The sequence below is a fragment of the Haliaeetus albicilla genome, chromosome 28, assembly GCF_947461875.1.
Source record: "Haliaeetus albicilla chromosome 28, bHalAlb1.1, whole genome shotgun sequence".
NCBI classification, from domain to species: Eukaryota; Metazoa; Chordata; class Aves; order Accipitriformes; family Accipitridae; genus Haliaeetus; species Haliaeetus albicilla.
The window spans coordinates 11,997,688-12,020,791 of record NC_091510.1 but is presented as its reverse complement, the minus strand read 5'-3'; the positions used below and the strand labels follow the sequence as shown (position 1 = coordinate 12,020,791).

General features: G+C 44.2%; 1 long non-coding RNA gene across 1 annotated transcript; it reads left to right on the top strand.

Moving 5' to 3' along the window:
* Positions 1-1,258: 1,258 nt before the first annotated feature.
* On the top strand, positions 1,259-12,483 carry LOC138682485 (uncharacterized). Its single transcript, XR_011322570.1, has 4 exons — positions 1,259-1,990; positions 2,620-2,673; positions 3,158-3,279; positions 12,374-12,483. It is a non-coding gene; the product is annotated as an uncharacterized lncRNA (long non-coding RNA).
* Positions 12,484-23,104: the final 10,621 nt, after the last annotated feature.

Below are 23,104 nucleotides of genomic sequence, written 5' to 3'. Positions count from 1 at the left end.
GCTTCTAAGACTGGATGTGGCAGCAGCAACAAGAGCCAGCCATAAGCTGCAGCCCACCTCTGTTTCCTTTGCCTGGAAACTGAGCAACTGCAGCAGAGTCTGACCAAAAAGCAAGGGTGTCCTGGCTGCAGGCAGCTTGCCAAGGAAGATCTGTGGCTGAGAGCTCTTCCCACCCTGCAGAGCTCCTGGTTTGGTGCGTAGCAGTTGTCAGTCTGACCCCCTGCAACGAACCGGCGGCAGCACTGCATTCGTGCGGTGGTTTTTTTTCCAGTGGATACTGGCTACAGGTGAGGCAGCATTAGCTCCTGCCACTGACATGAGTTTCCATTAGCTCTGGATGGACCCGTTCCTGTCTCTGACCTGCCCCTGGTGTGCAGGATTCACGGCAGCAGCTGGGTGATTCAACAGTAACACCTCACGTCTGCATTTTCCGATGTGTTTTGGGAAGAACTGAAGCTGAACTGCTCACCTAAGTGCCATCTGAGGAGGAACGAATACCTCATGAGTTAAATCAGATAATGCTGATTATTAATTAATACAGTTATCATCACTGGTTGGAGTATTTTAATTACCTCTATCACTCAATAATTATTTGAACCAGTAAAAACATATAACAATAGCACCATGGAAACGCTGATTATACGCAGGGGCTTCAGCGAGGAGACGATGTCAAGACTGAGAGCTCGTAGATGTCTCTGTGATTGTATTAATATTGTAGTGCATTTGCATTTGCAAATGTAGCCATTGTAGCGCACAGTGAGTTCCCGATGTGAGCTGCCCAGCAGAAACCGCTCATCTCGGATGCTTCCTTCCACCATCAGCAGAAATATCCATCAGCCAGCGCTGGCACCGGTGCTCCCCATGTCCCTTGGCCCCACTGCTCTCTCCTATTCCCATCCCTGTCTGTGCTCTGTCCCTCTCTTTGGCCACAGCATTAATCAGGGTGCACAACGGTTCCCAGTTAAAACTAACTGTGCAAAAATCATTTCTAGCGGCAATGCTGGCTTCGACTCCACCACCAGCAGCAAATCATTGTAAAGCACTCTGCTTTTCTGTGGTTTCTTTGGATAGCAATTTATGACCTCCTTCCACACACCGCGAGTGAAAACAAGCTGTGCTTGAGAAGATCACGTTGGCTAGCTATTGCACATCACACAGTTTTGGCAATGATCCCTTTCTCTTGGCACAAATACAGAAGCACTAGGAGGCTACAGGGTGTGAGAACCTCTTCTGTGTGGTGCTGATGGTCAGCTTTCAGCGCTTGGCTTATTCATTATCTTTAATGCTGCATTCAAATTATGACGGCCATCGCCACGTAACATGCACTCTGTAACGGCACACGCGCTGTCCTGCTGAGATAGAGCAGTGCCTGTAAAACACAGATCTCTTTTGCTCAGAAATATAGGTATAAAAAAGCAATGCGAGAGCCAAAAAGATTCCTACAGATATTTTATCACTCAGAAAGGAAGATCCAGCTTTAAAAAAAGTGCAATTCCATGGTAAGGAAAAAGCCCAAATGAGTTACAGTATTCTCGTTAATTGGATTACAAATATCACCTTTGGAATACATTTAAAAATCAATTTTTCTTTTCTCTTTGTTGTGCTGTCAGTTTGTTTTTCACACTTCATTAAGCAAGGCAATGAAACAAGGCTGTTGTGCTTCTTATTCATTCTGCTTTGTGTTCAAAGTCAGTTTATCTTTCTAGTTGTTGGGCAACAGTAAACTGTTTTCTTTTCTAGCACAGATGAGATAGCTATCTGCACAAACTTTAAAAATGAGCAAATTGCCATCGTCTTCCACAGGGCCATTTCTGGTCTTCCTTCGGATGCAGATTTTTCCATACAGTTAATTAAAAGATACATTGCACCATAAAAAGAGATGGCATATATAGAGGTCAGAAAGACAGGCTGCTTAACCCAAAAGTTGATATTGGAGAAGACATACAAACAGAGGCTGAAGGGGAGGAGGTGGAGATTTATCGTCTAAAAGGTAAGGATTAAACAAGGATTTAAAAAAACAAAAAGATTCTGGAGGTTGTTTTCTAGGCGTAAATGGGGAGACTGTGACAGGCAGAAGAGAAAGCGTGAAGCTCAGAGTGAGAAAAGGAAGCAAAGAGAGCCAAAAGGGTAAATGTATAAATGGGGGAAAAAAAGATGAGTGGTAATAAGGGAAACTAGAACAGAAATAAGTAGGAAGATAATATGCAAGGTCCCAGTGGAAAAGGTCTCTGGATGAGGACAAAGAACCACTATTTAATGCTGTTTGAGACATGAAGACTGAACAAAGGAGACAGACTGTCATCAGCATGAGGAGGTTTTAGTAATAGGTTGAAAAACATTATTTTAAAATTCAGAAGTTTATTAACTTCAAACTGGCTACTAGATGCAGAAATATGTGTATTTTCTGTATTTCTTGCAAGTCATAGTACTGCTTGTACAGTAAGATTTGTCTTTGATTTTTTTTTGTCCTAAGATTTATTTTCCTGTACCAGTCCAGATGTTCCAAAGCTTTAATAAACAATATATTAATTGAGATTTTAGGATTTAATGGTGATTTTTCCTTACCACCAAAAGGCTATTCCCCTAACTCAAAATAATTTGTACTTTTTTTTTTTTCAGGACTGATTTTCAAGTCAGAAATGTATATAGCCATATATATCTGTATATACGTATGTAAGTATACATATCGCCATAGTGATGTCTGTGTCATTTTTGATCCTTGGTTACACACATTATTATTTACTCTCTATTATTTGTTCTGTACACTCAAGCTAAGTGCAAGTACACACCAAGAGTACACTAAGAGTAGGTGAGCCCCTCATCTAGCCAAGGCTGAGGCCAAATCAAGAACCCACTAATGACAGCTAAAAGGGGCCAATGGGTTTTGGTAAAGTCTGGACGGGTTTTTGCTCCTATTCCTTGTCCTTCTTCCCCCACCTGTAAAGTGAGGATAACAGCAGCCAGCGCTGGGGGCAATAAGTTTTAACTACGGAGAGCCGCATCGCCATCACAGCTGGTTGCAGCCGTAATCCTCTCACCAGTTGAAGGTCAACAAGCGAGTCTGAAGATGAAATGCTAGGCGTTACTGTTATGGTAACGTGATGTCATTTAACAAGCAGCCTTCTGTCTGTCTCTCCTTCACCATACGTGGTTTCAGTCTTGTTCCTGCAGCGAGCCACGTCAGTATTTCCAACAGCAAAGTCTCAGCACGACTCAGGCCAAACCCCACAGAAACAGTAATGGAGCAGAAGTGCAACGAGCACTGAAAAATTTCAGCAGGTATTACAGCATTAAAAAGCCTTTGTATTAGTTTTGCATACCAAAATCTAACCTTTGTGTTTGCTTTACAACACAAATAGAAGAGTTTTGTCTCCAGCCTGTGGTTATTTGCTATGAACCAAGCCTTTTAAAGGACCCTTGACATTGTACGCGTCCTTCCAAAACCAGCTTTTAAAGTCCTAAGAATAATTACATGGGCCTGAAATTCACAACTAAAATTTTTTTTTATTTACTTAAATGTAATTGTTGTCATGCAACCAGATACTGTTTTCAATTTGACATTATGTTCCCAGCAAAAAGGTTAACAGGAATCGAAAGTAATTAGCTCTTCTAAAAAGCAGTCATTTTATGCAAAACAGAAGAGGATTTTTTTTTTTTTTTAATTTTTTTTAAATTGCAAGAGTTGTAATCTAAAATAAAACTGCTTTGGAAGTTAGCACAATTTTTACTGTTCGATGATACTTTCAATGGTCTTCTCTAGACGTTAGAGAAGGGAATGGGGCGATTCCATTGCCTGTGGCACATTTGGAATCTGGTGCCAAAACCAATAGGGAAATCAGCTGAGAAATGAAGATTTAACCATTGGGTGATACATTGCTGATAATTACATGTTCAGGATAATGAATGCTGGTAGCTTCCACCAGCCGGCAGCTATTTTGCATTCAGGGAGGACTTGCCAAATTCAGGGCACGCAGCAGAAGACCTCTCATGCGCAGATTGCCTCCTCTCTCGCCACACTCGCGTTGCTCTTACCCATTTGGTATTTCAGAAAATGTTCTCAAAGTGCTGGTGTGCTTCAGAAGTACAGCTCTTGTTTGGAGAGATGACAGGCAGGCTGGTTAGACACCACATCAGCTTTCGGTCATGCAGATGAGACACCAAATCCCATTAACTGTAGGGTACCTGGACACCTTGGAGGCTTGGAGGTGTCGGAAATTTCTACCAGTTTCTTTCCTTGCCTCCAGCCCACCGGTTCACAGCTGGGCAATACATTTTCCAGCCTGTTTGTCCACATTTCGTTCATTGTGCTGGTAGCTCAGGAGCGGGATTGTACGTGCTCAAGCAAACTCTATGCCAGCTCAGTGAGGCTTTCACCACTGAGGATGGAGACCCTGCACTTTCATGTGGATGTTTGGGCCGGGGGGGTCAGCACACCATTAAGCCCTTGTTGTTTGAAATGAACTTTTATAATTGGGGAAACGATGGGTTGCCCAGTCCTGCAAGAAGAGAGCGTTGACCGTTGTTGCTCCAGACTTGTCCAACCAAACACAGTCCTTCTTGAGTGAGGGAAGTCAGTGATCCCTGGAGTTGTTTATTTTAGCTTCCGGAACTTCATATACTATTCAAATCTGTGTAAAAGTAATCCTTTCCTGATCATCTCAGTAATGTGTACGGAAGTAGTTTCTGGGGGTTGCTCACTTGCGTATACAAACACTTCCTGATAATCATTTTACTCTCATTGCCTCCCCACTCCTCCTGCTCTCACCATATGGAAAATGCAGAATGTACCATGTTGCCTAATCCTTTATTTTCCCCTTTGCCCAACAGCCTTTTCACTACCTCCACCCCGAAGCCTTATCTGGCTTATTTCACTCCTCCTTGCCTGAGAGCAGCCCACAAGTGGGTACAGAATGCACACACATGTGCAGACACACGCACACATGTATACACAAATGTATTATTTTCACATGGACTGGGAGAACAACATGGTTTACATCGTCTCACATCTATTGCCCTGACCTTTTCAGATAACTCATGTCAAGTTCCAGTGTTGTTTTACTTTGTCTTAGCAGCATGTTTGCAGTTGAATTTATATAGTATTTCATAGTTTGATTCTTTTCTCCCTAGTTCAACTGTACCTCAGGGAAGAAAAGTTGGAAAAATAAATAAATATGAAAGAAAATTATTGTGCAATATACCACTCTAATGTTAGAATTTCACTATGTTATAAATAATTTCATGTATAGATGAGGAACAGACTTTTGATTTACTACTGTCTGTCTGAATTAGTCATATATGGTAAATTTCTGTAAAGGGGTCATATTTGACCGAAGGTGTCTGTTATTGTTGGCATTAAGTGATATGCTTTCCAGAACTGCTAGACTACTCGTGGCACTGGACCAGTTTGTTATTTTGGGAGTAGATAAAGTCTTTGTTTAGCCTTCTGGCACTCAGCGTAGCTCTTAAAAATGGTTTTCTTTGTTTTGCTTTAGGTTTTCTGTTGCTCTTAAATCTGCTCCATTCTATGGGGTTTTGTCACAGGAGACAAGAGGCCTGAGTATTAGGTGTACTCTTTCTTGGATGTCTTCCCAGAAGGCTTAATTTCAGGTGGGTGGGAGGGGGACACGTGCAGATAATGTACCGTATTGTACTTGGAGGTTGCAGTGTCAGCACTCCTGCATTCGTCTAAGACCAGCAGCTGTCACTGTTGCTGATGTTCACTAGGTGTCAGATATGATTTTTATATTATACCGTAGCACCTGGAGAAGGTTAAGTCACATTTTTTTCCACGTGTAAGTGTTACCTCATTGTGTACAACTTGGAGTCAAATCCAGTAAAGGACTCGGATGGTTAAAGGAGAAGCATGTTTATACCCGACCGCAAAGCTTCCTCCGTTCCCCATTTTAAGGTTCCTGGACCTGCATGTTTACGCAGACCCAGAGCTGCCCCAGCTCTTGCATGGATGTCACCTTGGGACTTGGAGGATGCCAGGATCCTAAGGGAACCTAAACAAAATGTCCCTGCCCCACAGCCATCACCCTGCTTAGTACACAGGCAGGATTGTTCTCGCAGAAATACCATTGCCAGCTTCCCTGAAGGCAACTTGTGGTGCTATTGTGAGCGATAACCTTGCAATTAGGGCAGTCGACAAGTCTGGGAAACCCGGATTTAGTACTCTTCCCAGGCGGAGGGGACACCAGTGGTCTCGGAGGACTGTCCCCCTCGCCAGGCTCCAAGCTGCCCCGCGAGAGTGGGGCTGCCACGTGTGGGTGCAGAAGACGGGCAAGGGGCTATCCGTCCTGCTCTTCTTTCTGCTCAGATCTGCTTTAGTTCATCACTCAGGGACTGCTCCCTGCAAGAGCACAGTTACCCAGGTGAACAGGGAGCCCAGGGCTTCCCCGTCAGTGGTGTTTGGCCCTGGGGCAGGACAGACAGACAGCTCCTCCATCTGCTTTCCCCCATGAACTTGCTCTGCGGGACCAGGAGTGCCCCAGCCTGGGCTGGCCCATTTCCTCGGGTACCGACCAGAAAAGTGGGACTTTGTGCCCTAGGAGTCCTGAGCTCTGACCAGTTACTGCCACCCATCCCTTCCAGCTGTGGTTTGAAAGAAAAGCAGGCACCCCGCTCCATTTTCGAATGCCCTGTGTTGGGGTGTCCTGGTTTCAGCTGCGATAGAGTTAATTGTTTTCCATGGGGACAAAGGAGGGGATGCCCCTGAGGTGCAGCCGGGGTCCCAAGGGACTAGGCTGAAGGCTGCTTTTTCCCTCCTGGTTTCTACCTCTCTGTAGTCACTCACCGAGTGCGTGAGCTGAGCAGGGCTCTGCCTGCTCGGTGTTTACCGAGGCACCTTGTGTGCACCGTATGTACAACTTCACTGCCGGGCCGTAGGGGTCCAAGTATCCGTGCTGGTCCCAGGTCTGTGGGCTTGATCCCAGCTGAGGCTTTCACCCTGTTACCCCAGCTGGGACAGACCCTTGTGCACCTCGGGAGGTCAGTGGGCTCCACTGATCGACAGTCTGGAGCAGTTTGCTGCATTCGGGCTCCCTACTTACAGTATTTTTCTTGAAGAGGTTCCAAGAACGTTTTTTGTTTGGTCAGGGCTGAAGTAAGCTCCCTGGTAAAATGCACACGTAAGGGCAGACCTTAAGTCCCATCAGCTTGAAAGAGTCTAAGTAGGTTCCCCTTAGCAGCTTTGCAAAACAGGGCTGTGACCTCAGGACCTGATTTCGCAGCCCCTGCTCAGGCATCGGAGTCGGTGGGATGAACAGGCTGGTGTTCCACACCACGGCTCAGGTCTCGGAGCCGAGCGAGGGTTTCAGGCTTCTTCATGGGAGACATGACCACCCGTTTGGAAGTATAGCACAGAAATGACACTGTGCTGCCTTTCTGTACCCTCCTGCCATGGCATACTTTCTAGACAATTCAGCAGCGATGGTAGACTTAGAACATTTATGCATTTGAGACTCATAAAATATCTTGCCCTCCCCAGCCTCTTGAACTGAAGCACTTCCATATTTTCTCAAAGCGCTTTTTAAAACAACAATCAATGAAAATGTCTGCAGGAATCCAGTTTTCCAGGAGACGGCTCCTCATTCATCTTGAGTACCAAGTTATGCTGCAAAAGGCCCAACTCAGCAAACACAAACCCACAAATTTGCCTTAAGTCCCAAGGGAGCCTCGCTGAGTACAATTCTGGCTTGCGTTAGCATGTGTTTGAAGAGTCTGAACACAGAGACCTGATGTCGGAAATATTTATGACGGTTTAACAGCATTTGTTTGGAAATGTCACTCCAGCAGCAGGCGGATCCCGCTCCAGCCCTCAGGCGAGCAGCAAGTGGGTGTCGCTGGTGCCCTGTGCTGCAGGTGCTCTGATAACAAAAGCTTAAAATCATTTTGAGAGGGATGAGAAAGAGCGCGAGCTCCGAATTTCTGCTGTGGATGAAAATATGTTTCAGCAAAAGGTAAATTTTTTATCCAACCTGTGCCCGCTCGGTACAATTTAGATGGCTAAATATCAGCTTGCGGTGTTGCTTAAAATGTAGGGCTGTACCAGGTAGTCCTTCATCAGTGATTGCTTGAGGCTTAGGCATCTGGGTCTCCTGAAATCTCAGCTGAAGGAGCTAATGTGGGTAGTGCCATGGCACGGGTACCTGCAGTACCGCCGCATCCCCATTCTCCTGAGGCACGGGCTCCTGACTTCCCGAACTTTTGGGGGCCCTGAGTGGGAGGAGATGCTCCATCATCCTCGGGTACCACTCCTTGATCCTGGAGTCAAGGGGCAGGCTGGCGAGCAGTGTATCAATGAGGGTTGAGAGGTCCATGTGTACCCGATGAGGGTTGAGAGGTCCATGTGTACCCAATTCCTGGCCAGATCCTGAAGTCCTCACGCTATTATTTGCTCCAACAGGGTGTTAATGTCAGAGGGTTTGTCTGTACAAAGTCTGTACAGAACGAAAGCATCGGCATTTGATGTCTCATAGTGAGGGAGGGAGCTGTAAAGCTTTACAAAAGAATACGCTTTACAAAAGAATACGCTTTAAAAAACAATTTGAAGGGCAAAAGGGGGTTGAGGAGTTGGACAGGAAGGCAGATCTGTTGCTCTATAGCTAGAACAGGTTTTAAGACAGAAGAGCATTGTGGGTACAAGAAGGCTCAGCTGCTTTTTGATTCAGTGTTTTGGCCAACTCATTGCTTTGCTTGTTTTTGGCTGAGTGGCTGTAATGGCTTGTTTCCATGGTCATCGGTGGCTCATCAGTTTTACTCAATTCTTCAGCATTTTCAAAGGGCCCAATTAAGGCCATGTCCTTGAACTTCATCATTAGGGACAGTGCTCGTTTTGTGCACTCCAGTTGCACGCCAAATCTGGAGCAGCTGTCCCATGTCTGGGGACTTGTGTGCAGCTTCCTTTTGTGGAACTGGGATTTCTCCTGTCTGTAGAAGAAAAGTTTTCTACCTGACTTGAATTTCCCCAGGCCTAGAACGGTACCCAAGAGGAAACTGGAACCTGTGTTTCTTTTATCTTAAATAGATCTTCACAAACATCTGCCATAAAGGGGGCTTTGAATTACTGGGAGCAGGGGCAAACAGCTTCCCACCGGGAGCACTCTGCAGTGCATGGGAACATTCCGTAATGCATAGGATTTGGATCTTAATTTGAGGTTTAGCCAAAAGAAAGGTGTCAAAATATTGATCTTTCCAAATTGTATGGAGCATGTGTTAGAGCTGGCTGCTGAGATTTTACTTCAGCCTGCATCAGGACTGCTGATACAAGTCACTAATATAAATATTACTAAAAGGTTCATTTTTCTCCTTTAGTGTGGCTGCTAGTGCTCTGGAGTTTTCAGTTTCATATTTTTTTCCTGAATACTACTTGCAAAACCCACAAATTAAATAGGTTGCCTTTTTGGATATATATATATATATTATGGTGTGGTCAGTGATGTTTATTGAACAAAGCTACAGCCTGGGTCAAAGTCATGCCAGATTGCAAGTGTGCATTCTTTATACCTTTTAGCGGGAAACTAATGTTGAAGGAACATAGCTACTGCCCTACAGTACCTGACAATGGATGCATTCTCCTACTTGAAGATTTCCTAGCATCTTATTTTTGTAGGGAAATGAAACTTATTACATTTTTCAGATTGGATGAGAGGCATATGGACATTTTCATCTTTGCTCTGCCTATAAACATTACTCCTCAAGAAGTTAGGATCAAGAACCAGAAATGATGCTTCATTTTTGCTTTGTTTCTTAATGAATTAAACAAGCTATTTTCTCTTGTCCTGGGCTCTGGCAGACCTGAAATGCAGGAATGATGGATGTGGTAATGGCTGTTTTTCAGTAACAGATTCCTTCTCTCTTTTTTTCCTTTTTCCAGCTCACCTATTTGTTTCAAGTATATCTATCCATTTTTCTAAGTACTTGTAACTAGGTTTAATTGCAAATACTGAAAAGTTCTCTGTTTCCAGATAGTACCATAGCTAGGAATGGAAATCCACATCGGCCCAAGTTATGCTATACAAGCAGTAATTATACTTCTGCTACAGCAAATCACTTCATTAGCAATGTTTTAAACAAATAAGCAACCAAAGTGATAAATGCCATCCTTTTACAATTTTTCTCGGTGAGAGCAATTAAAAAAAGACTAGATACATTTATTTTCAATTCATTACTCATCTGGGTTCAGTTCTGAGTTATGGAGAGGCTGGATCCTACTTGTGTCTCTGCTACCCATCTCAGCAAGTCACCTCAGCCTAAAGCACTGGGGGTTATCTCACATTAATATGTTGATATATGCCCAGCACCACACATACCTTCCCCACGTGCTATGTACGAACACCCTGTGGTGAATAAACATCAGTCCAAGCGTTCCCGTCAGATGCAATCATCCACAGAACTGGTTTAGGAGGAGGCAATGAACTTGGGCTTCCCTTTACATCCATGAAACAAGCTTTTGCCTCTGGAAACTGGAATAAGAAGCTCATTTGCCAGTAGATTTCCATGTTGAATAAATGAATGCAGGAGAGAAGGGAAAGTAAGTACAACAGCAGATGTAGGTAAAGGGTTTATAGCCCAGAAGGAGCAATGAAAGTTTTAGGATGTGGACATTTTTCCCCACTGCAGTGTTATGACCCTCATATATCGTGAAAAGGAAGATGATTACACCGTAGCTGTGTTTTACTAGAATGTTATAAAATGGATGGGATGGTATCTTTCAAGGAGACTATCAAATGATTCGGTAGCATGGATAACTAACCATGGATTTCTCTGCATGACAAGACCAAGTCGTAATAACAGCTTGGGAATAATGATGCTATATTTTTCCATTAAAGAAAGTTTTATTTCTGGAACCTTGACAGATTTTTAAAGTAACGTAGACTTTTCTTACCGCTGAAGCCCACATCTTTATTACAAAGCCAAACTGTTCTCTCTGAAACCACATTATGCATGTTGTAACAGTACTCTCCCACAGACGATGAACACTTAGAACATATTTTTCCATGTGAATCATCCATTCACTTAAAAATAAATTCTCTTATTAAATACAACCATGTGACAAGTTTTGTAGGTTTGTATTCCATCTCTCCTTTTCATTAGACTATTAACATTTTATTGCTGTTTCAAGTAATTTTCTGATGATTGCATCATTTTTCCTTTTTACTGCTCCCCCCCCCATTTTCTTTTCAATGTAACATAAAGCAGTTTCCATCTTCACTTTGTTGCAAGCACACCTAAGTTAAATAAATGACCAAGAACAGATCCTGCAGTGGGATGAATGCAAATAGATCTGTAGTGCTCCTTGAAACCAGTGGTCACCCAGCTGCACATAAAGTTGCCTGTCTGCATTTCTCTGCTAGATAAAGCCCTTAAAGAGAAACAAAGCCATCATTACGATCCCTGACACTGTTCACTGAAGAAAACAGACTCTCTGCAATTTTTTATACTTTCTTTCAAAACTAGAATGTTAGGAGGGAGCATGAAAAGCATTTATTGTTGTTGTAAGGCTGGCACTTTGGGTGAGCATCCATCACCAGATGCTAAGGTTTGCCACTGGTAATACGGCTTTTCATGGGTATTATCTGTCCATTTCACAGCCCCAGATAAAAGATAAACAAGATCCCAAGTTCCAGGAGTGATTAGTTTTGATAATTGTTCTGCTGCTTGCTTTGTGCAATTTACTTCTATAAATACACACCAGGGGAATCATTTGTCTCGTGTATCGTGGCACAGTAATTTCCTATATAATTTCATCCCATTGCTGCAGGAACTCATTTGAGCAACTGTTAATTAATCATTAACTTCTGTAGCAATGATTGCTAATCAAGATTTCCATGCTGTCTTTTTAATTTCTGAAGGTTAATCATTAATCAAATTAGTAACATTTTTTGTTATTTGAGGAAAAGAAACAGCATGCATCCCATCCATTCAAAGGAACTGTTAGCAACATCTTTGCCTTTAAAATCATTGCATGCCTTCGCTCTGGCTGTTGTAAAAGTCAGAGGCTTTTTTGCTGCATAAATTACTTGAAAATATTTTGCAGTTTAAATTAACAATGCTTTTCTGTTGTTCATTCTACTGACGATTATGCTGTTAGGAACAACCATGATAGTGACACTGCTCCAACTATTTCCCTCATGGTTAATCTTCTTTGCCTCATACCTCATGGCTTTGAAAAAAACCCCCAGCTATTTGTGATACTTTTAACGCCACCTTTTTCTCAATGAGGTAGCTAATAATAATCTATTTTTCTATTAGTGTACCCTTATGGCCCATCAGCAGCATGCTTGTAGATGAGGTAGATGTCACTGCATCAGGACTTTGGGCAGCTCTGCAACAGACGAACACGTAATTCTGATTTTCTCTCACACCGCAGTGACTTTGCAGTGTCCCCTTGGCAAGAGGAGAGTGGCACAGCCCCTGGCCGACACGCAGATGGAAACCTTCCCTTAGGAAGAAAGGCCAGCCAGATGTCTCTGCTCTCCTTCCTCCACACCTTTACCTGCCATCCTTGAAGCTGCCGTGCTCACAGCGGGGTGTTTGCAAGCACCGGGAGGATGAGGACAACAGGCTCCCTAAAATCCTGGCTCCCGGCTCAGCTCCAACACCCTGGCCTCAGGCAAGCAACTCCCATCTATGTGCCTTTACTCCTGCCAGAAAAACGGGAGCAATAATTAACTCACAGGGCTGTGACGTACTTGAACAAGAGCAGAGCAGCGCATTTGAACGGCACCTCCATCCAGCGGAGACTACCTCTGCGATGCCCGAGCCAGCCCCAGGACCTGCCACGCCGGTGCTGTGCTTATCAGGGTGTGAGCCTCGGGATGGAGAGATTAGCCGCTCCCGTACACTGCATTTACTGAGATAAACTGCTCACACACTCTCCTCGTAGGGAGCTAAAGATTAAGGTTGGCAAGTCAAGTCCCTTGACGGTGAAAATGCTATTCAACGGCGCTGACTTTTTATCACTGCTGCTTGCCACACAAATACTCGCTGTTACATTTATTATTAAAACATATTTCCCATAGAACTGCAGATTGCGAGGCTATGAATAGTATCGGGCTGAAATCAGGGTGATCTTATTTCAAGGAATTCCAGAGGAATGAACAATAATTTGCCACTAATTGCAAAGAAGCTTTGATAAAAACTCTGAACAGATTCCCAACAGCGCATATTTTCCAAAGCCCGCCTGGTAATTTTCAATAAAACCCAAGAACAATATGACCATTAACTCTTATGTTAAATGTCATCCAGATTTGTTCATATCATTCTTCACTGCACTGCATCTTTTTGATGCGTGTTTTCAGAATTTATGGTGTGTGGCCACATTTGGGCTCGCTCAGCTGTACGTCCATGGAAAAACATTAGATGAAGGTCAAATGAAGCCCACAAGGCGTGAGTGATTACCTTCCCCATCTGACTCTTCCATAAAAAGTACAAAAGTTATCTTCTAGCTCGTGGCTTCATTTGTAGACAGATTGCATCGGCACAAACCCCTTCGCACGTAAAGGTTTAAGTCTGTGCAGCAGATACTTTCTTGCAAGGGACAAGGTCATGAGCAGCGATAGCGTTTGGACTGGGCGGTGAACCACACAGTGATGGTTTGTGGCAACGTCTGCAGCGCTGGGCACGTCCACCCCTTCCTCGGTGAGTCTGCTGGGGAAGGAGAAGGCGATGTCCGACCCCTGACTGTGCGGCTTGGAATCGGGCAGGATTCTGCTCGTGCCCTGGCAAGGTCCATCGCTGCGTTAGGAGGTTATCGGTGGAGGTCTGACTCCAGACCGCTGTGGTCTGTGGAGACTTCCACTGACCTACCAAGATTTTCTCTTTGTGCCAGGGCACGCTAAATAACATGATATGCTTGTTGAAAAAAAAACCAACAAATCAACAACTTTTTCATGCTTGGCTAGTGCTGCTCATGTTGTTTGATGGCTGTGAACGTTCAGAAATTTATCAGCTATTTGTGAGGTTATGCTGAAGGCTTCCCAATTGTAACTAACAATATTGGTTCATTATTGTGAGCACTTATACAAGGCACAGGTTGTTTTTGCTTTATTTTGTTGCCATTTAAATTCCAATAGCAGTAATCAATACCAGATGACTTAAGTTACCAGCCAAACAAGGAGACTGGTGGATGGCTGAAACAATTTGTAATACCGCATGGGAAAGTTAATCGTTCAAATTATTCAGCAAATATTGCAAATTCACAGACAATTAGAAAGTCTTTTGAATATTTGGTCATCATGAAAGATCTATGTCTATATAGAATATTATTTCAAATTAATATTTCAACTGGCTCATGTTTAATTTATTCCGTGTAGCTGGCCTGGTTTTGTCCTGTTGACAGAGGAAGTAACAAATGTATGAATGTGCTCTGATTTCCCAATTCCCTATTTAATAAAATATATTAAAAAATTAAGAACAAGCTTTAAGGCACATCCAGCTGCATAGCTAGTTCTCTTAAGAAGATGTTACGCCATCCCAGTCCTAGCTGTGCTGGGATCCCAGCTGCCAGTTGCTGAAAGGCTGGGATCTCCCCTCACGTACGCACAAGTCATTAAAAAATATGATTGTTGATATTTTAAGTTGCCTAAATTAGGAGAAGTCCTGATACTGCCTAATTGGGAGATGTGCATGATATTCATTAGGCAAAACTCCATTGCTGACATAAAGCCACAGAAAGAAATGCAACTAACTCTGATGATCTAGAAAGGCCTTCAGTACAAGAGTTCTTATTTCAAAATAAAAATAATATCAGCTATTATCTTTTTGTGTTTAAATGCCAAAAAATAGCTAAAATTAGATTCTTTGCATAATATATTGTACTTGCTAACCATGTAGGGAAGGGGTTTCTTTCTGTGCTCTGCTTTAAGGTGTCTTCTCCACCTCATGACTTTGGTGTGGCCACCACTCTGTCCAGCAATATGTCAGACTGAAAGTACCAAAGAGAAACTTTGAATGTTTGAGTCTCTTTCTTATAATTTAAATGCACTCTGATTTGAAATGCTGAGCAATGTCAGGTACTGATGTATTTTTGCTCAAAAATAGCTTGTCATGCACTGACGCCTCCTCGAGAACTTTTGTATGGAAGAAAATGGCTTGTACCCAAACAAAGCCCTGACACTTAGCTGGGATGTGTTGACCTAACTTTTCTATGGATGAGAACATGACCAGGTGTAGAAGCAGGCTATACCAAGAGAGGACAGGAGTTTTCCCTCTGCATTAAGTCACAGAAGCTGGTTTGCGGGCTAGAGCTGAAGAGCCAGGGTGTCTCTCTGATTTCTGAAAGCTTCCGACCAGACGAACATGTTGGATTTCACTGTGCACTTGAACATACAATTAAATGATAACTCAAGTTTCCTAAAATACCTGAAAAATCTGGTGTGGACACTCTCCACATATTTGATCAAAGATGCGCAGCTTACCCCTGGGACCAGGCAAGCTAAAGACCCAATGTTTGAAAACGAGTGTAAATGTTAGCACCTGGTCTTTTTTAATAGACAATCCATTATAGATGCAATTCCAGGGTCAGGCACAAAGTAAAGACAGCACAAGCAGGAGTGTCAGACAAGCTCTGGCAAATCTGTGGGACTGAGAGGGACAGGGCATGTGCCTCAGCTTCCCCCGTTCGCCTTGCAGCCTGTTCGTAGACTCTGCCATTGAGGTACTTCTAGAACTGGAGTGGTCAAAGTGCAATTACATATTGCTACTTCTCAACTTTAGTGTAATAATAGGAAAAAACCAACCAACCAAAAACGTATAATAAAAATCATGATTAAGCAAAAACCTGGTTTTCATCTAGACAAATTCCAAATCTACATCTGAATTGTCCTATAGAAAACAAGCAACCCAGAAAATGCTTATCCTTTCAAATATTTATGCTAAAAAACATGGATAGCTATAGTATCTTCATTTTTGCTAATTTATGTCCTTTTGTGGAATAAGATCTTTTTAAATGACTCCCTTCTGACAACTTTATGGAAGAGCTATAATTTCTCCCTTCCTCGCTGTGCTTTGCAAAGTCACATTACACAGCAACATTTAAAGCATGGATAGAATTTGACAGTACTTCATACAAAATGTACTTTTCAAGAACAGAAATAATAAATGCTCAGGAAATTGCTATTTTTTCTGTTATTGTCCATTAAATCCATGGAAAAGGAAAAAATACACTGCAAAGCTACTGAAAGATCCACCAGCCCAATCCGTTTTTTAAACACAAAGGAAACTTGAGGAAACTTCAGTGACATGATTTCTGCAAGTAGGAAATATTGAAACCAAGAAAATTTCATTTGCAAAGCACTAATATAATTTGTAACTTTATTTATACTTTGCCTTCTATTCTGCAAATAAGCTTTCCGTATTTTTGTCCTACTGTTAGGTGTTCCATTTCAGGCCAGGCAGATGTTGTAAAGCCAAAACCTCAGCTGTCTTTAGATTTATGAATCAGTTTTGCTACAATAAGGAGCTCTAAAAGAAGTGAAGCAATCTGATACTTCTGCTATAGGAAACAAATATTCTTCCATATACTCAAAAGCATATTTTGGGGGTTGTTTAATGATAATATCCTGTTCTTTTCCTGATTTACATATTTTGGCCCTTCTGAATGCCCTTCATCTTCCAATTAGTTTCCCCATTACATGTATAATTAAAGACAAATCAGATTATGGTGATTAGCATATATTATAAACCATTTTACTAATTTCTGAGGGCATATTCCTACAAGGGATAACATAGAAATTAGAAGGCTAATTAGGCCAAAATTACCTTTGCTAATGAATCTAAGCAGTAGTTAAATCCTCTAACAAAAGAGACATTTTTGTGCTTTGGAGGTTGAAGGTGTGATTCTCAGGAACCAGCATAAGGAATAAATCCGTGGAGTTTCAAGAAGATTTACAAAGGGCCTAGCTCCCAAACACCTGAACTAATTCTCTGAAAATCTGCTGCCATCGGGTCTAACTGTGGTTAGTAGAAGTCTGAGGGGAGAAGAAATACCTCTCCGGGAAATACAGCTCTTCCCACTGTTCCTGGGGCTCATGGGGAGAAAGAAGGAGGTTTGGGGAGCGAATGCCAAATTTTGCATGTGGTGTAAGGGTATGGTCAGGCAAGAAGGACGTCGCGCTGCCAGCAGGGTGGGTGAAGGCAGGGTATGGGGCCATGTGTTGCCCCCAGGCTATTGCCCAGACAAAGAGACTTGGCCCCGCGCTGGATGAGGAGTTGATGGAGGGTGATGGCCGAAGCGTCAAAGGCAGAAACCTGCGGTGGAGCGATGCCCTGCGCCTGTCTGTCCATGTCGTGAGTGCGGTGGTCCCGCTTCTTTATTCAGCAAGAAAGTATACTGAATTCAGGAGCGAAGCATCTCTAGGTGTTGAAGCATGAGCCCGGGGCTCGGGAGACCCGGTGTGATTTGCAGCCACAGAATGGGTACGCGGCCTTTGAGGGCTGGTTCGTCCCAAACAACCTTTACGTGCATTTGAGTTCTTGACTCTCCTTTGAATTAGGATCCAAAATACCTCTGAGGGCTCTGATCTCAGTACCCCTGTCCTAGAGTCCCCTATCTGTAAGTGGGAAAAAATGGTACTTTCTACTTCAGATACGCTAAGTATGCTGAAGAGGGAGGAGTGGTTCAATGATAGGCATGAAAGGGCGTAAAAGTACCTAAAATTCACCAAATAAGAACTGCCAGAGCTATTGCAGGCACAATCCTTCCCCAGGCTCAGACTCGTACTGAAGTGGCACTATTCACTAGAGGCTCCCTTTCCCTCCAGTTCTCCGCTGGGATAGATACCTGTGCTCGGCCTGGAACAGAGTGCTTCTTCCCCTCCTTCTTCATTGGGATGTATATTTGGAATATCACCGTCAAACTGTTCCTGTTTAACAGCTCTATTTTCCGATGCCAATTAACTGCTGAAACTTTCAGTCTCTGAGCTGAGGCTTTCCAGACTAGGTTTCTGCCCGGGATTAATTTCATTTAAATGTGTAAGTAACAAAGCACAGCTATTCTTGTAGACAGGGAAAATATTCTCCCTTCATCTGAAGGAAAAAAGAAGAAAGCCATAGATTGTTTTGAACAGCTTCGGTGTTGAAATGGGTGGGAGCAAGAAAAGACTGAAACACTATAGGAAAATAGTCCTTGGAGAGGCAACGGAGCCTTTTGGTGTTCCAGTGAAGCTAGCCAAGGTTTGGGGATGATAGTTTCCATATGCACAAGTGGTTTGCACAACAATTTCCCCGTATTCTACATAAAATGAGGCAGTGCTGTGCGTGGCGATACTGTTCTTTGTATGCACTAAAATACCTCCCTAGCTGGTGAGGTGGGCTGTACCTCCATCGCTCCGCAACAAGTGAGGGTATGCGAGGAGTGAACACGGAGAAGGGAACAAGCTTAAATGTGCAAAGGTGTCCACTGGAGGTGATGGGTTTTGATCTCTCCAACAGCTGGGTAGTTTTTTCTTAAAAAAATAGGACTTGTCCTCCTACTGCAGTCACTGAGCATGTGTGTATGTGTGTGTAGGCTGGTCTTAAATAAAACCTGGCTTAGCTGACTCCAGCCTATGTGCATCAAGCTGTCAAGATCGAGGCAGTATACGGTAACAGAGAAAATGAACTATACGTTTCAAGAGGAGTATTTATGGACTTAGAAACTGCAGAGAATAGAACTATGTGAAAGAGGTGAAGGGATTTCTGGAGGAATTGAGGCATATAAGGGGCTTGTAGCTGTTTTTCAAGTCTATCTCTAGTACAAGGGTGGTGGTGTTTGCAGACCATGGTCTCTCTTCAAAGGACTTAGCAGTCCCAGTGGGGCTAGTAGTAAACTACTGTTTAATAAAAGAACCAGTTTTCAATGAGTGTTGCTGGCAAAACAGTCTTGACTTGGGGAATTTTCCTTCATTTAATTTTTTGGCAAATTAACATAAGATTTTAATACTGATTTGGATATTGAGGAAAAGAAGACAACTAAACAAACACTTAGGGAAATAATACCTTTCCTCCCCACTCCCCAGACTCAGCTTAAGCCAGACACCTCCTGAGCCTCAGCTTCCCTTGTTTCCACCAGCCCTCACCCTCAGTCCCTCCCAGCTCCTCCAGTAAGGCGATGGGCAGCGCTGGATGGTGGGTCTGTGCGTAATGGTTTCTTTCAACTGCTCCACCCTTCTTACTTGTTTTCCTCTGTCCACCGGCTGCAGGGGTGTCCCTGCCCTGTCATGGGTCATGGATGACCACGATCCCTCTGAGGTACCTCCTCTGGCACAGAGCAGCTCCTCCCAAAAGTGCATCTCCAGCCACGTCCCCAGCAATGTCCTCCCATGTGTCTCCTCTGCCTCCTTTCAGGTATCTCCCACCCCTCTGTCTCCTCCTGTGTCTCCTGTCCCTTTCCCTAACCGTGCTGGAGGCAGGCGCTGGGGATGCCCGGGTGGTTGGGGCTCTGCCTCATGCCCCATACAATGAAAAAAATCATGAAACCTGTTGAGACAATGGTAAGTAAGAACCAATTTTCCTAGAGGACAGGGTGGCCCAGGGTCCTACTGGCAGCTGAGCAAGCCACAGGCATCTCTGCATTAGGGGGACCTTGGGGTGCTGTCAGCTGGTGGGTGCTGCCATGGGGGAAAGAACAAGGTACCAAACGTGAGCCGTAGGTGTAGAAGAAATGGAAAGGAGGTCAGAGCTGAGCGTGCGAGTTACTTGGCCGTGGTTTGGAAAGCGGAGGCAACATCCCTGCAGCACAGCGAGCAGTGTGTCTGGGAGAGGGGTGAGCACCTCTGCCCAAAAAGTGAGCCGTGGAGGGCTCAGGCTGGCAGTCCCTGAGCCTGTGGGAAGACATCCAAGCCTGGGAAGACTGGGGGGGGGGGGGGGGGTAGGTTATATTACACCCTTCCTTTAAGCATTTCCTTTTGGCTAGCTCAGGTTTCTGCCTCTTACCCTTCAACACTGGCGTAGTCAAGGACTGTAAATCCCTCTCTGGGAGGCAGCCAGCTGAAAGCTGGTCACCGCTGCAGCAGCTCTCTTTGTGGCTTTAGGTCTGTTTGCCTGTTCAAAAGGCAGCTCTGCTCCACGTACGGTGGCCCACACGCCTAGCTTTTGTGGGAAAAAAGCTAAATCCCAGCCAGAATTAAGTGAACGTTGTTATGCATGCTATTGCTGGGCAGAGATTAAGGGGCTATCGAAAAAGAAAAAGCTGAGGGATTCCTGAGGATGTAGAGCAAAATTTCCTTAAGTACGTTATTGTCTTATATCCTGAGCATTAAATGGATGGGTTCCCTTCCATTTTCCCTAGCCATTGTTGCCATTCAGGACCTGTGCTTCCTCTTCAACACAAGGTCTTCCTACAGGCTTGTACAACAGTTTGTCTGCTGGCGCCTGTGAGCTTGGTGGTAGCTCTTCAGCAATGACATGAAACAGTCATAAATCACAGCTCAGGCTGACTCCCCAAGCAGCTCTCACTGCTCTCCCGCGCTGGGTGTAAAGCCTTGCCACCAAAGTTACCCTCTCCACTTGGAGAAGACCTACACTGAAGCCTGGTCTGGCCAGCATGAGTGGAGCAGGTAGAGACCTTCTGACACATGTAGTCCCCAACCTTTCCCTACGCCTGCCTGACTGTGCCAGGGTTGATCTCTCTCTTTGTCCTTGTCCTCTCAGGTGGACACCCCTCAGAGAGGTGTCCTTGAACCTGAGATAGCTGGACTTGTTCACACTGATTGTCCATAACCATCACCGCACCACGGATTTCATCTTGTTACGGCATTTGCTTAACCTCAGGAAGGTTTTCTGTTAGGCAAGCCCTAGGAGATAACCTGATTAAGCTCAAGTGAGTGTCATTTTTATTGCCTTGGGAAGAAAGGTCTTCTGCAACATAACATGCAACAACTTATAACACTTTTCTTTCTTGTGGCACTTACAGAATATGTAAGTGCAAAGAATTGCAGCCAAATATGGAATTCAAGACACAACGAACTTTAATTGATTTTGTGGAAGAATTTATTATGGGGGAATTAGTGGGAGGTGAGAAGCAGAGCTTGTCCCTGTATTTCATTTTCCTTAGCTGTATGTGACAGTAGCTGTGTCTCAGCATGATTCTTTCTCGTAAGCATGCTCAGATGCAGCTGGAAGCTGGCTAGACTGTGAAGGATGGTGCCAAGCCTCTATTGTTTGGCTGAAGATGGGTATTTTGGAGTGGTTTTGCTTTAAAAACAACTATCCTTCAAACTTTCTGTTCTCTCTGAGGTCCAGGAAAAGTTCCCAGTGAGGCAGGAATCATGGGAAAGGTAGCGATGTAATGGGTGTAAATCTACCATTATCTGAGATAATGTCTTTAGGCTGAGAGGTGAAAAAACTCAGAAGCATTTCCGTGCCTGGGTAAGTATTACCGATGAGCCATTGCTAGAACATCATGCTCCAGGACAGACCTTTCACCAAAGAGCAGACAGACGTTGCTGGTTGCATACGATCGCAGCCGGCTGAGAGCTCCGGCTAGGCTTACACTAGAAATGTTGGCTGCAACAGGAATGTTGGCTGGGGTAGAGGCATGTGTTTTAATACAGAAGATCCGTGCCAGCAGCAGCCGTAGTGTAGATGCAGTCATGCTAACAAAAAGTGCTCTTGCCAGCACAGCATATACAAAGTATAACAGCAACAGAGACTCCCTTTCCAGCTCTTGGCATCTACTTGGGGAATTGAACTAGAAGCATCTGCTGTTCCTGTGCAAGCTGAAGAGCTGAGGTCTTGGAGGCAGCGTTACCCTCTCCGGACTGGGCATAACACGCCTGCCAGGGGATGGTGGCTGTTGCTGCCGGTCTGAGCGCAGCCCCAGAAATCACTGGTTCCCACTGGTGGAGCAGGTTACACCTTCAAACAGGGACAGGCTTTGGGTGCAGAGGGAGCTGATTCCTCCCATGCACTGAGGATTGCACGGATGTGCCTGTAACGGCATCTGGTCTCCGAGAGCTCAAATCAGGGCTAATCCCCATTATTGATAAGTCCTTATAAAAATCCTGCTAAGAGCAGTAAATCTCGCTAAACAGCCACTTGGCCAAAATCACCACCAGCTGACTCAAGGAGGCTGAGCTGACTGGTACCGACAATTTCTTCAAACTGACCACCCTTAAGGCCCTGCAAAATGCACCCACATCGATGTGTTCCTGGAGCTAGCAGAGTGCGAAAGTCAAAGGGGTCTCAGGAAGATGAGATTTCGGCTTTGCTTGGGAACGAGATACCCTGTAACAACAGCTTACCTTGTTAGACGCTAGCGGGTGCCAGTGGGAGGGAATTTACCTTCGCTAGACAAATGCAAATTCCAGTGAGGAGATTTAACTTGTAAGAGTCTTACGGAAAATAAACATCCTGGTTAAGGAGAGAGGCTGGAGTACCAGCGCTAAGTATAACCGTTGGGTACTTAGACCTCAGACAGCAAAGAGTGTTAATGGATAACTTGATACCCAAAGTGCTGAAGAAAACCTTAAAAGTCCATTTGAAAGGGGTGACAGAAACTCTCTGTGTGTGTAAGATAAGGAAGGAGGCCAACAAACACAGCTCTGTTGAAGGCACTGGGTGTGATTTAAGAGGCAGGAAAAAAATACGAAAAGCTGTTAATGCTGCGGGAGACCCTGCTTCCAAGGGTAATGGGAGTCTGATTTTCCCGACCTGAGGTGCCGGATACAAGCAGGAGAAAAAGGAGTTTATTCAGACAGTATCAGAAAACAGAAGCAGCCAAATATAGAGCTGAATTCATTCTGCCCATGGAGGTAGAGTGTGTTTGTTTAGATAACAAACAGATTATGTTATTAAAAAATGGTATGTTTTAAAAATGGTTCCATGTCTTAGCATCCAGGATGAAAGCTGAGAAACTTTTCTAGCTCCTGAACTTCTGAAGAGCATCTAGGTGAGCTTGCAGAGGGGATTTCAGTGATCCACACATTTGTCGGAAGGACAACGTGGTATTGTGCAGGCAATTCAGGCAGATCCTAGACTGCTGGTGACACTTTTTAAAGTAAATTGTGAAACTGCCCATCAGGGTGATGCTTTCTTGATGTGTTGTTCACAGGAAGGGGAGAATTAGGGTCAAATGGGGCTGCTGTTTCAGCTGCAGTGACCACAGAAGGGTTGAGTTCAG